This window comes from Lissotriton vulgaris, chromosome 2_1 (genome assembly GCF_964263255.1).
Source record: "Lissotriton vulgaris chromosome 2_1, aLisVul1.2, whole genome shotgun sequence".
Classification (NCBI taxonomy): domain Eukaryota; kingdom Metazoa; phylum Chordata; class Amphibia; order Caudata; family Salamandridae; genus Lissotriton; species Lissotriton vulgaris.
Genome location: NC_141687.1, coordinates 926,970,247 through 926,985,758, shown reverse-complemented (window position 1 = coordinate 926,985,758; position 15,512 = coordinate 926,970,247).

Genomic DNA, 15,512 nt, shown 5'->3' with positions numbered 1-15,512 from the left:
GCCACTTATAATTACATGATTTTCTACTTTTGTTAAGTTTCATAATTGAGATGTTACTTTTAGAAACATTTATTTTCAAGAAATGGCCAACTGTAAAATTCTGGAGGGATATCAGCTTTCTATTCAACCCAATAGGGGTTAGGTCCATTACTAATATATCGTCTACATATAAAAGACATGCAAAAGGCCGGCTACTTATCTTTGGTGCATCCCCAACTGTTTGAGAAAGCAATCGGCTAAATGCACTATATATACAGAAAAAAGCAGCGATGTTTCATCGGATAAACCTTGATTTCAACCCATTAGTATCTGGCATCAAGTTTGCGAATATAGTGCAATAATTAAGGATAGTAGGGTTGAGGGCAAACCCATTTTTTGCAATTTTCTCCACAGTAGTGCTCGATCTACCTTATAGTTGAAAAATCTATGAAAGCCCTGTATACATTTGAGTTACGAGAAATTATGTATTTCTCCTCAATTAGTTTCAGCATGGAGATATTATCAAGACTGGAATGATTTTTTCTAAAAACTGCTTGTTCTATGGGGAGGACCTTCTTCTCCGTCACCCATTTCGTAAGATGATCGAGGATACTACATGCAAATATTTTCCCCGCTGCATCCAATAAGGCTATTTGCTGATAATTCCCTGGGTGTGTTCTAGGGCCCTTTTTGTACAGAGGAATTAAAATACTTCCAGACCAAGATGGAGGTGTCTTCCCTGGAAATAGTAAAAAACAAACAATGGAGCTAGATAAGTGGCCCACAAAAGTGGCTCCTTTTTAATTACCGTCATGGGAATTTCATCAGGCCCCATTGCTCCTGAAGATCTAATTTTTTAATAGCTCCAGCCACTTCAGTGATTAAATGTATATAGTTGGATGCAGGAGTTTTAAAATGATCTGGTCCCGCAGTGGTTAATCTGGTGGAATTAAAATTCGCAGAATACAGTTCTAACAAATTAAGTTTCCATTCCTCTTCTTTTATGGGTATAGGGAAAGATTTCACTCTAGTGCCACAGCAGTCAGTGATTATTTTCCCTGTACTTTTTGGAATTATTTTTTGAGGCTGCCTCTTTTAGCTGCAACAATGCACCATCTTCCAATATTTGTGTTAGTGAGTATTTTTTCCTCCGTTTTTCCTCTTTAGAAGGTTTATTAAATTGCTTCGCTATGATGAAAAATTCCGGAACTGGGCCCTCACTAATTTATTTCCCTATTTATAGTAAGGAATGGGTTAAAATATGATCTCTGCTTAACTGGAAAATGTGTGCCTGCTGCCTACATGCTCTCCAGTGTTTCCATGTTATTCTAGGCCAAATTAACCCTTTTCCTAACTACCTCGCAAACTTTACTTACTTTATTTTTACTTTTTGTCTACTTTCTCTGTGTTTCTTTTTTAATTTTTTGCTGCTTGTGTGTTATGTGTCCCTTGTCTCCCCTACCACCAGTCATGGAAGAGGCAGACAGTGTGTCCCAGAAAATCCGCTCCTGAATGCACTGCACAGGGATGACCCCACAGAATTTTTTTGGGCAAGAGGTAATGACAGTACTTATTTTTTTCTTTCAGCACCATTGCCCCCTCATGCTGATGATGGTACTGGTAAGGGCTTCAGCTTTGAAGAGCCTTGGCTGCATTGGGGGCGTGTGCAATGCAGTATTCACCACCTCACGTGTCTTCAGCACCCAGGGACAGGTTAACATCCGGCACCATGGACAGGATTTTCTGAACTTGCTCTGTATTAAGGTGGTAGCGTTCACAGGTAAGTGAGGTTTAATTTAAGTGATTTTCTAATTTAATTTTTATTACTTCACAGGAAGCATTGCATTGCTCTTTTTAAGTTTAAGAGAGTTTAGACTTTACATAAGTGTTAACGGTGTAGAAGCTAAAGACATCCATTTTGCACATTTCTGAACTTGACTTAATTTCTAAATATTTGAAGAAAAACAATCTAAATTATTATGTATACATCAAATATGTCTACCTATATGTATATCAATACATTCACATATATTATATGTTTCTAAAATATATGTTTTATGTCTTTACATTGACTAAATTACAGGGGAAAATTCCCCATTAGGGCTCTTTGGCTGGGTCCCCCTGATATTCCTTCACATTCCTGTACAAATATCAAATAGATCAATTTAGTTGGAGATAAGTGAGGCATGATGTGGGGTTTACTGTTACAAAGCCCTTTAATAATAAATCATTGCCATTGTAGTCTATGACTGTATTCTTTATAGGACAGTGACACTTTCAGCGTCCTGGTTTAAGGTGTCAAAGTCTCGGTCCCTGCGTGAGAGCAGCTGTTCATCATTCCCAGGCATAGATCCCACCCTTTCCCATGTAGGAGTGGATGCAAATACGTGTGTTTCAGTGCCTTGTTCTCGGTTATGGTAAGTGTTAGAATGCTAATCTTCTGTTATGTATATTGTGCTGAGATGGCTCACCACACTAACCTCCCCCACTGTGACACCCCCAGGCTCTAGTTGCAGGTCGCTGGCCCTGTTAGAAGTTGCGATGTCGCATTTGCTCCCCTTCTGAATGGACCCAAAAGATGAGCAGGCCAGGGTTCTTGTTGCCTTGTGAAGTTGATCGAAATATTCGATCCGAGTCAAACTCAAAGTGAGAGAAATGTGCTTACAGTAGACAGTTATCTGCCATATGACATTTAAACTAGCCCTGAGTAACAAGTGCTGCAGAGAAGTACATACTGTGCGCCTTAAAGTCTCTCTAGTCCAGCTGAGCTATGTTGGCTCATTTGATATAAATGCATTGCAGTTCTAATGCGGTCTGCCGGCAGAGTGTGTTTAAATCAGCTGCATGCCTCACTGCAAGTACTGCATCCCTCCAGGTGCATGGCTATGCTGCTTAGTCTCCAGACAGAGAGCATGCAATGCAGAATTTAACAATAACTTGTTAATAATGGCACAGTTGTATGTTCCCAAGATTTGATGAAATAATACTCTGAAAAGTAAAGCATTGTGTGTAGTTTTTAAAATTTTCAAGATAAAGGTGGACATTAGCGATCATAGTAGTCCAAACCATTGCCCTCCAGCCCACAGTACCATAGTCTCTCATGCCAGTCAAATGCACTTATCAACATAAATGCCAAAAACTTGAATTGATTTACAAACAATGAGGCATATTCACAAGCCCCTATCGCCACCACAAAGTCACTTCAGTGATGTTGTGGTGACGATAGGGGCCTTGCCTTATTCAAAAGGCAGCGTCAAGCCACTTAACGTGTCTTAACGCTGCCTTGTGAATAGGACCCCTTTCACGCTGTGTTTAGCGTCAAAGGGGCGTGCAGTGGGTGTTCCACCGCAACACCCATTGATATTTAGGCTGCCCCCTATTAACAAGGGCAGCATAAATAGGAGCTAATGCCAAACTTACGACCAGAAAAACCCTGGTCTTAGGTTGGTGATACGAGGAGAAATGCTTTATTTCTCCTCGTTTTTGCATTTTCCATGTGTGCTACCTTGTGCAGCACACATGGAAAATGTAAAATGTCATGGTTTGTTTATGTACAGGAAGGTGTCCCATCTTGTACATAAACAAACCTTTTTTTTAAAAATGCTGTTCTGTAACTTACATGTGTGCTGCATGAAGCAGCACACATGTAAGTTACAAACTGGCATTTTAGGTTTGTTTATGTGCAGGAAGGGACACTTTCCTTTACATAAACAAACCTCCCTGCTTGCAGACACCCTTTCACTCTGGTGCAAGGGTGCCTGCGTTGGCGCTAAGTTGTGAAACTTAGGGGTCCATTAGGATGGCGGGCAGACTTAAGCCCGCCCGCCACCTTAGCGGTGCTGGGACCGTCTGCCAGTAGTGTGGCAGTCCTGCACCGCCAATTAGGATGCGACCACCACCATGGCGGTCGCATCCCACATATTCAACATTGTTAAGGGCGGTGCTGTGAGCAGCACCTGCCACAATGTAGAAAATGCATGGCATGAGGTGCCTGCCAGCTTGTGTATGCCACTGTAGGGGTGTACCATGGGTACCCCACAAATGCAGCCCCCACACACCCAGGGGCCCACAACGGGACCCCAAAGTGATTCCCGCATGCCTTTCCATGGCTGGGTCTCAGCCATGGAAAGGCATAACACGGGCCACATCATAATATGGATGACAGTGCCTGCAAGGCACTGCCACCATATTATAGGCCTTTTCCGCCCGGTAGGCAATTGTGACGATTGTCTACTGGCCTGCCTTTCCATCCGCTGTTGTACCCCCCACCATGCTTACAAACCAGGTTGCTAAAATTGGTTATTGTCCTCATAGTGTGCCATAGAAAAAGAAAAGGAGTCCCTCAGGACATGACCATGGACAAAAAGTGATGATGTACAACAAAATAGAGAAAGAAATAGAAAAGCTCAAACTATCTGAGGCGCATCACCAGATTCTCTGTGAAAAAGTAAGGTAGGATACCCATGCCTGGACTTCCTCCCATCACCCAGCTGGGATCTGAGAACCCCTTCTGGTCTGAAATACAGAAATAAAACTGACATTAAAAAATCTGTGAAAACTCACACATCACTCTAATGTAACAACATGTCAACCTACACCACATATGGGCTAACAACATGCCATCCACAATAGCCTTTATGAAGATGATAATGCAATTCTTCATCAGATTTGAGACCATGCGGGGTTTTGGTGTTGAGATTGATGATGCCACAGAATTCACATTTCCTAAGTTTGAGGACTCTCCCGCCGCCCTCTGTTGTTAATGCTTATCATGTCAATGTCGTAAAATTTCATAAGGTTACGGTGACTGAAGTGGTACTGTTCAAAATGTCTGGCTATGGGATAGTGCTTGTGTTTGTTAGCGATGGAACAGCCATGTTCCAGAATTCTTTTGCGGATTGGGTGGACTGTATTGCCTACGTATCTTAGCCCGAACGGGCATTCCAAAACTTAGGTCACAAAGTTGTTACAACAGTAGATAAATTGTGTGATTTTCTTCTATGTCTTATTATGTGGTATCACAAAATCAAAAGTGTTTTGGGAGGTGGAACACACTTTACAATTACCACAGACAAAAAATCCCACTAGCTTGTGGTGTGGAAGGGATTGCATAGAGGTGGTGATGTCATTACAAACTAGAGTGTCTCTTAAGAATCTACTCCTACGATATGTTATAGCTGGTTTTTCACCCACACAGTTCCCAATTGTTTGATCTCAATACAACATCTCCCAGTTCTGGGTCAGTATTTTTTTTTTACTAAAGCCGAGTCCCGATTGTAAGTGGTAATACGTCCGATGGGCCCTTCTTCTTCGAGGGAGGACCAAATAGAATCTCCTCCCTGGACTTAGCTTCAACCTTCTGGATGCCCTGGGATAGAACCCTCTGGGCGAACCCACGGTTCTTGAATCCTTGGATCATAGTTTGCTGTTCTTTTCTGAAATCTAGCTCACTGCTGCAATCATGTTTTGCTCAAATGAGCTCACCATAGGGGATGCTCGACTTCAAACAATTGGAATGACTGCTTAATGCATGTAACCATTTGTTCCCAGCAATGGGCTTTCTGTATAATCACGACTTCAGAGTATCTCCAATAACCATTATTTCAAGAACAAGAAACACTATGCTGATCCTGCACATAGTGCTGTTGAACTCTAAGTTGGAGATGTTATTGTTCAGCTGGTCCACAAAGAGTTTGGCTTGTATCTCATCACCATGCCAAATTAAGAATAGATCATCTATGAACTGCACCCATATAAACACCCTCTCCATGTCTGCCTCAAAGTCAGGGGCCATGGACGTTGATGTAGGTGAGGGCAAAGCAGGGGTCCATCGTGGTAACTTAGGTCTGTTGGTAGAGTACCCCATTGAAGGAAAATATGTTGCATTTGTGTGTGTGTGTGTGTGCATGCATGGGCGTGTGCAAGTGTGTGTGTGCATACAGACTGATGGGCCTAGCCCTGAGAAAATGTGGTGGTCGCTAGTAGGTAATTATAGTTAGGACCCTGTTTCTATAGGAACATCATTTTTTAACTTGCCTATAACTTTGGTTCTGTTTGACAAATATTCATGAAATATTCCAAAAATAGTGTTGAGATGGGTGTTGTTGTACATGGAAAGTTTCAGGGTGATCAGTAAAGTGTTTTTCCCATGTTAATTCCCATAGACTCATTTGACACGCCTGCAGCCCGAACTGCTGGCTGGAATTACACCGAATTTAGCAGAATGGTAGCTTTTCTTTCCCAGATCATGCTTTCAGATATTTGCTGTTGATCCATTCAGTAGTTTGCTAGATATTAAAGGAAATCCAAATTTATATATCTAGGGTCACGACTAATTCGCAATTACTTTGTGACGATTTGCAAATGCACATGCCAACACTGATGCTGTGTGTGGCTTGGCGCAACCTGAGCAGAAAGTAGCCACCATTTTAGTTTATCAGCACAGTCCCCGGGGCTAAAGTGAAATGGAGAAAGTTAAATAAGGGGTCAGGTTGGATGTACCCTGACCCCGTGGGTAGGATATGGGAAGGTTTCTAAGAAACAATGTGGACAGAAATCGTAAACAAAGGTTTTTCAGCACTACATGTGATATTTCTGAATTTGCCGCGATACTCAGCATGGCCCCTGTGTAACATTGCCTATGAATATTGAGAATGTGGGAAAAATAAAAAATTGATATATGTTAACAAAACCACCCTTAGTCTCACTTAAACACTCATGCACCCCCACACAGAGTAATTCAGACACTCAACACCCAATCACAGACACACTAAGACACTTACTCAGAGGCTCATGAACCGGCTCACAGAGCTACTCAGACACACACACTAACTCAAAGAACCAGACACTCATGCACCCACTCATAAACCTACTTGGACACTCATGTGCCCACTCACAGACCCAGCCAGATACTTATACACCCACTCACAGGCCTACTCGGACACTCATGTACCCACTCACAGAGCTACTCAGCTACTCATGCACCTACTCCAAGACCCACTTAGAAACTCACACACCCATTTACAGACCCACTCAGAGGCTCATGTCCACTTCCAGACCTGTTCAGACAGTCTCACACCTACTCACAGACCCACTCTGACACTGAAACGAATAGGTACGTTTACCCCGCAGTCTTTCTTCCTGCAGAGAATCACAATGTGGTCGTTACAACAACCGCGTTGTGATTCCACACACCATTACTCCGCAAGTGGGAACAACAACTTGCGGAGGGGAGGGGGGCTGGATGTTGGAATAGTATAATTTACTATTCCGACTCCAGTCTGTGCGGACACTAGGGCAGGTGTTGGATTTTAAATCCAACACCACCCCCCTCCGCAAGTCATTGTTCTGACTTGCGGAGTAATGGTATGCGGAATCACAACGCGGTCGTTGTAACAACCGCGTTGGGATTCCGTGCGGGAAGAAAGTTTTGGGGTAAACATTGTTTACACACTGAAACACCCACTCGCAGACCCACTCTAACACCCACTGACAAACCCACTCAGGCACTCATGCACCCACTTAGAGACATACTCAAAGACTCATGCATATACTCACTGATTCTCTAAGACACTCATAAACTCACTAACAGACCCACACAGATACTCACACAACCACTAACCAGGCCTACTCAGACACTCATGTACCTACTCAGAGAGCCACTCAGACACTCACTCACTGACTAAGAGACCCACTTAGACATTCATGCACCCACTCACAGATCCACTCAGATACTCATGAACCCACTCACAGACCCATTCAGATACACCAGCACCTACTCACAGACCCATGCAGACACTCATGCACCCACTCATACATTTATTCAGACACTCATACATCTACTCACAGACCCACTGAGACACTTGTAGGTCCATTCACAGACCCACTCAAGTACTCATGTACCCACTCAGACACCTACACAGACACTCAAGCATCAACTCATAGACCTATTCAGACACTCATGCACCCACTCACAGATACTTTCAGAGACTCACAGACTCATTCAGATCCTCATGTACCACTCACAGATTCACTCAGAATGTCTTAGACCCACTGACAGACCCAGTCCGACCTGCATACTCCTACTTACAGACATACTCAGAAACTCATGCATGTACTCACAGAATTTCTCAGACACTTGTACACTTACTAACAGACCCACTCAGACACTCATGAACCCACTCAGACCCACTGAGACACTCATGCATATACTCACAGACACACTCAAATACTCATGCTCTGACACAAGCAAAAGAATTGGTGGTAGTGTTTCCCTGACAAGAGAGAAAACGTCCGCACATAAAGTAATATTCTTCACAGTGTAATTCTTTAAGACGTATAATTCAGAACGAGATAAATATTGAGTTGCCTTTAAACGGGTGCTCTTGTGGCCTGATACACACCCACCACCAGGGATGTCAACAAGGCATGAATGCCTAAATAACAAGAAAAAAGATAACAAGCCACTTCAGCACTCCTGTTTATGTTCAATTAGTATGTAACATAGAAAATCATCGGGCTATATTCAGAGTCCAAAACCGTTGTACTATCTAGCATTAGTCCATAATCATAGTTCATATAGTTAACAGTATTTGTACAACTCCAAATTCAGAGATCCAAGCCAGGTTGTATTCCTCCAAAGATTCGTTTATTAAATATCAAATAGTTTTATAACAACTTCACAGCTCACACCGCCGACACGTGTTTCGTCTCACAGAGACTTTCTCAAGGCTGGAAGCATTAAGCAAAGCAGCAATGAATACTAAATATAACATTCAATACCTATTGAGTACATCTAAAATACAATTCATATTCATTTCATTAAAAACAGAAAAACCACACACAAATATTATTATATACAAATTAAAAACAACACACAAACACAAAATCATTTCATTGTTGGATATCCCATATGTATACCCATTGACTATGAGGATCCTAAGATCACAACATTTCTAGTGCTACCATTATTATTACAACCTATAGTCCGCGACACACACTATAAACAGTAACAAAATTATTATTGAGCTTATGATGCTGGGAGAGGCACCATCTAATGAGCATTAAAGTGACTAGGTAGATAACGGTGACTACCGTACTGGAGAGATGAGTAATGCAAACGATGACAGATAACTTGTACCTACCAAAAAAGAGATACGTGGACGACTGATGTAAAGCGACCACGGTATTGCGGCGAGATTGTATCACCCAGAAGTGTCTCCTCAATAATGGTAGGGGTAGGTTAAGAAAACCTTCCTTCCTATAAGTAAATGGAAGAGATACTAAGGTTACTACTAATTGGGTTTCGTATTCCTATAAGTTGATCATAGCCATAAACGTCATAAGATATGTTATCCTGGAGCGAATAGATCAAAAATCTAATGAATAGCCTAGATGATATTGTTTAGAATAAATTATCTGGGGCGTCGTGATCTAACTAATCATACCCCTAGGTGGTAGCCTACATAGGACTACTGTCATGCTCTGACCACTAGACCCACTCAGAAGTTCATGTACCCACTCACAGACCTATTCAGATACTCATGTACCTACTCACAGACCCACTCAGATACACACACACACTCACAAACCCACAGAGGTACTTATGCACCCACTCTCAAAGCTACTCAGATACTCATGCAGCCAGTCACAGGATCACTCAGATACCCTTACACCCAGTTACAGACACACTCAGGGACTTATGCAAGTATTCACAGACCCTCTGAGGCAGTCATGAACTCACTACATACCCACTCAGACACTGATACATGCACTCAGAGACCCAGTCAGACACTCATGCACCCACTCACAGATCTATTCAGATACCAATACACCCAGTGACAGACCCACTGAAACACTCATACACCCACTCACAGACCCGCACAGACAATTATGCACCATGTCACAGATCTACTCAAATACTGATATACCCACACAGAGACTCACAGAGACAATTATGCACTCACTCCGACACTCGTACACCCACTCATAGACCTGCTCAGACACGTGTGCACCCAATGACAGACACACTCGAAGACTCACAAATCCATGGCTGAGGACTAAATCCTTGCCTTCCCTGTCAGAGGAGAGTCATAACAACTTAGATGCTCACTTTACCTTAGAGGAGGTAACCGATCAAATAAAAAATGAAAAAATAAAAAGGCTGCAGGTATGGACTCACTTCCGAATTAATTTTATAAACTGCTAGCAGAGGAATTGATCCCTGTACTGGGCACCACCTTTAACTCAGTATAATGCCTCATTGGTAAAGTTCCCTAGTCCTGGAAGGAGGCCACAATTGTCTTAATTCTGCAACCAGGCAAAGGCCCATTAAAAGCCGATTTATACCGTCCAATCTCTCTGCTGAATGCCGATTACAAGATCTTCTGGGTATTCTCGCAGGGAGATTGGCTAAATTGGTACCCAACCTGGTTTATATTGACCATTTCGTTGCAGGAAGGTCCATTCAAGGAACAAACACAATTGCTAATAGGCAAAATTGAGTTGGCCATTGAAAGATATGATCCTTTGGCCATCGTGGCCTTGGATGCAGTCAAGGCCTTTGACAGGGTCTTCTGGGTGTACCTTTGGGATGTACTGGACGTAATGGGTTTTGGTCCTCTCTTTATCCAAACCCAGAAGAACTGTTATCGGGAAAAGTCTGCTCGGATTCTTTTGAATGGTTTACTGACCTCTAGTTTTAACATTCAGAGTTGAACAGGACAGGGTTGCCAGATCTCCCCTCTCTTGTTTAATATCTATATTGAGCCACTGGCGCAGGCCATCATGAAGAAATCAAGAAAGGTTCCTAGGGGTCCCACTGATACTTGGTCCTTTTAAACCAACAAAGAAGAAATTGGCACAGAAGCTGAAATATAAAAGTTACATCTTTATTAACCTCAAATGAGTAAGACTACGTCGCACAGAAGCCTTAGCAACTGAATGAGGCAGTCTGAGGAGTACAGAAAACTGGGGCCTTATATATGCTTAGGGTTACATAGTCATCATAAGACAAAGGGGCAGTCCTGGCTCATGTAAGCATGCAAAAATTACTAGGATGGGCATACAAGATTTGCTTGCTCAACTAAGTGGGAGGAGAGTTACTTCTCCATACAGCAGCAAAAATAGCCTGACAGTTATACTAGAGAAGCAGGTGCATTCTACTAGCTGGGCCCTTTTGGGCGTGTGCGAAGGTGGAAGATGCTAAATATAGTTCGTTTCTAGGCAGATTACAAGAGTAGTCAACACTGAGGGAGGACAGAGCACATGGCGAGCACGTTGCAGCACATGGCAAACTAAAATGGCTGCCAGAAATTCAAAATGGCTTTCACAAACCAAATGAGATAACTTCTAAATACAGGATGGCTTCTGCTAATGCTAACCCGTTGCTGTCAATTTACAACAGACAACCGTTTTAGCATTAGCTGAAGACATTCCTATGATCCAGTAGGAACATCGAAAATATTTGGAGATTCATTTTCATAATTTTATCAATTTCCTAATTCATTGCTAGGTGGGCATTTTCCATTCTAAACATTTCATTAAGCCGGTATATATAAGCATAAGCAGGAATACAAAGGGAACGGAGCATCAGGTCATAATTAACATACAGATTGCAGGAGATAGTAATGACCACAATTACAAACAGAATTATCATCTTTCTAGTCCTAAGCAAAAGCAAATCCTAAAAATCATCTAGTAAACATTTTCAGGGCACCTATGCATTTCAGTGACGATCCATTTTAAAATAGCTAACAGGACATCTCTAATAAAAACATTTTCCAATTGACTGTTACATTTTCTTTTTATGAGGGCTAGAACATCAATCATATCTGGGACCAGGAGGACCACACGGGCCATAGGAATTAGGACGAAGATTTGCAAAGAGCTACTCCTCCTCAAAAATGGGACGAATAAAGGGGTGCATTATTGACAAGAAAAAGAAGTCCTTGGGGAAATTGAAGCGGCTGTACAACCAACCAGAGGGGAGTCTTCTCACTGTGTCCGTTTGAGCCTCACAGGCATGCTCTTGTTGTTTCCACGGTGGAGCTGCACAACTCGCAACTCAAGAACCACAGCCCAGTTTCAAGGAAAAAGTCTCTTCTTTCAGGATAGGGAAGTCACCCACCAGGCAAATGCTCTTAGCAATCCTGTCCAGTGTCTCAGGAAGTACACCAGTTTCCTTCACTTCAATCTAACAGGCATCAGAGACACAGCACCGGTACCCTAATCTCAAGTCCTTCCCTAAATCCTGTATTGCTCTGCTGGCGCACTGCTCATTCATTAGGGCAAAACATTGCATCCAGTGTGCTCAGGCACCTCTTGACCAACAAACAAAGGAGCAAACTTGTATTCAATTTAGGACCAGGATTCAAAGGCCTGATGCTAGGATCTCTGAAGCAACCCTTGTTTCAAAAGGGGTCACCTCAAGCAAAGGATCTTCGCCATTCTGGTCGGTTCGTGGCTCTCAGCTGGGCATGATCCATGATTTCTCCTTTCTGATTTGTGACCCCGCCCGTCTTTCTCCCAAGACAGTGGCAGGGGTACACACTTGATCACAGGGCTTCCGCATTCACTGAGGTCCTAGTTGCCAGCAATGCCTGTGCTGGTTACCTTAACGTTGGCTTCAAGCTGGACTAATGCTGAAACTGACTCTCCAGGCTGAATCTGATGTCTGGGTCCCTCTGGCAAAGGTTGTAAGGCAGCAAATATCCATTGGTGGACAGAACAAAAGGTCATTAGACAAGGCACAGAAACAGTCTATCAACAGAGAGGATAGTGTTAGAATACTTCCTGGTCTTGGGACGCCCCATATATTAGCAAGGCACTCAAGAACGTTCATCTTATCTATGAGTGAGTAAAAAAAAAACAACAGCCTGGACCTATTGGCAAGTATAAAAAGAACTCTTTGGTGAACTAACAAGATTAATACATCACCCAATCCCAAGCAGCCAAGGAAGTCTGTATTCATTTTATAAATTGCGAGGAAAAGAGAAAAACAGCACAGACATTCTCTAAATCCTTACATTGGTGTTTTCCTGTGTGCTAATCTGAAAACCCTAAAAAAAAAGGAAATGTTCTACACTATTGCTCATAAACTTTACATTACTTGTACAGGACTGCAGACACTTCTAAAATGATTCTTCTTAATAAAAGCACCTACATTGTACTTTTTAGGACCATGCTCTCATGTTATAGGAGCAACAGGAAAATATAAAACTGCTAATTTAACAGGGTTTCTTATCTATAAAACAACATTTTCTTCAAAACATTTTTTGCTAAGGATCACATGGGCATCTTCCCGAACGTTCTACTTTTCATGATCCAGACTATGCAACATAAGCTCTAATAAGGCCTTTCAGTTGATTTACACGGACTAGCTCATAAAAAACTAGCAATGCCCTTGCAAAACTATGTAGCATGGAATAACATACAATAATGGTGTTGTCACCTAAGAATTTTAGAACAAAAACTACCCACATCTAGCTCCCCTTAAAGGTCAAAATAAGGGAACAACAATCTAGACTATTTATCCTGTCATTAAAACATCAGACAGGATGGGCAGTAACATAGCATATATATATTTATTTTATTAATGCTAACACTTTTTAAAACAGTATTACTAAATAGCCAATTAAGTGTCTTATTGCTATTTTACAGACAGTTTAGACAGGCTAAAAATAATTGAGAAAAGGAGAGAGCAACATACATGTTACCTAGCCTTAATTTGTAGAGGAGCTAGCCTCCTTCCCCCATTTTGACAGTAGGAAACCTGAAACAGGTTTCACTTCTGTCAACACTATCAACCCCTATTTATAGCAACAGGCCATAAACAAAGTTGTAGGAGGTACATAGCACTTTTGAGGAGGTAAATAATATGAATACCCAAACCCCAACCCTTCTTTCCCTGCGCTGCCATCTTGTCTTCCAAAAAGTTTCAGATGTCAAAATGTCAAATTAGAAATTTACTCTGGGAGCCCTGCCAGGCTTCTAAATATAGAACTGACATTTAACTCTTCCCAGTTGCCCTATTCTGTGTGTGAATGCAGCCCCATTCCCCTGTTTGTCAGTTCACAGTTAAGAGAATAACTTTTGCTGATTTTTTATACATATTTTCAATTATAAGCAGTGTGCAATATACTTGTCTAAAAATATAGAACTCAGCTATTTGTATTATACCTTAATGTATGCATTTACTGAAGCCTAAAGCACTTTAAAAACTGCGCTGAATGGAAAAAAATGCTGTTTAAATAGTGAAATTTACCCAATTTCGACTTTGAAGTTAGGGGCACTCAAAAATGAATATCCTGTAATATTTTTTACATAATATTCATCCTCAAAATGTTCTCTAGATAGCCCAGGAGTAAGAAATCAAAAATAATCATATATACCGTTATAAAAATGAGGTTTTTTTACGAGTGAATTTCCATATGCAAATATCCTCATTATGTGTTACAACACAACTTCAATTTAATTTTAATGCTAGGAGGTCACAGTATGAACATTAAGCTTTATAAATATTAATAAATGAATTTAAAAGCACTTATTTTATTTTTCAAATCATAAAAAATAAAAAATTATATTAATAAAACCAATAATGTTTAATAATTCCACATGAAATGCAAGCTGCATCTCTTGCCTATCATGTTTAGACGCATTCATTCACAAGCCTAAGCACAGAAGCCTAACTTGAAACATGAAAAGTTTTGCGCCACTTTTTTAAAAGGACAATTATTTAACATCAGAACCACGAATATGCTTATGTAAAAGCTTTAAGAATGGAAATCCCTACCTTAAACGTATTCCTGGTATCTAAAATAATGAACCTGATTTTTTTAACTTTTTAAAACAGCAGTCTAAAATGCAGGATTTTACCCCGTGTTTAACTGACAAAATCCTGGCTGAATCAACATTCCTGTCTATCCGTGACCTACAATCAAAACAACAGGTGCTGCTCAGCGGCAGTTAAAACACAGCTGGTGGAAAGCTTTTTTCAGTGTTGAAATGTAAGCTTAGGGATAGTCTATTTAAAACTGAGTCATGTCAATGATGTTCTATAATATGTGTTTTAGTTCAGCAAGCATTTACTTCAGATGAAGTGTTTGCCTGTTAATATCTAATACAATGTATTAAGTATGAGCGTAAAATCCGTTCCGCTCGCGGAATTTGCGGATTTTCGGCAAATTCGCAATCCGCAAATTCTCGCTAATTTGCGGACAATTCGCAAATTCGCGCGCAGCAGATTTTTTTGCTTGGTCGCGCTTGACAAATACAATATTGCGGCGCGCGGCTTTTACTTACCGTCATTCAGCGTTTGAAGAGTTGTTTTTCTCCATGTTTGCGTGTGCTGCGCCATTTTGGATCTTGCTGCGTGATCCCGCGGGAGTTTGTCGACCGCGATTACGTTATCGCGGCTCGCCACCATGCACAGCGAGAGTTTGTCACTGCGAGTACGTCATAAAGGCTTGTGATCACGTATCGCAGGAGTAAACAATTGCGAACTCGTCGATACGGCGGGCAGCAACAATCTCGCA